Genomic DNA, 220 nt, shown 5'->3' with positions numbered 1-220 from the left:
CATCCATCCATCCATCCATCCATCCATCCATCCATCCATCCATCCATCCATCCATCCATCCATCCATCCATCCATCCATCCATCCATCCATCCAGTGATAACAAACAACTTTGTTGCTCTAAACCTGAATCATTCATTACCAAATGAACAGCAGGTCTCAGCTGTAGTTGTCAGGAAAGGTGTAGATGGCACCTTGTTGGAAATTTTAAAAATCTTTATC

The sequence above is a fragment of the Poecilia reticulata genome, linkage group LG18 (assembly GCF_000633615.1).
Source record: "Poecilia reticulata strain Guanapo linkage group LG18, Guppy_female_1.0+MT, whole genome shotgun sequence".
NCBI lineage: Eukaryota > Metazoa > Chordata > Actinopteri > Cyprinodontiformes > Poeciliidae > Poecilia > Poecilia reticulata.
The sequence above is the reverse complement of the archived record's forward strand: the minus strand, read 5'-3'. Positions refer to the sequence as shown.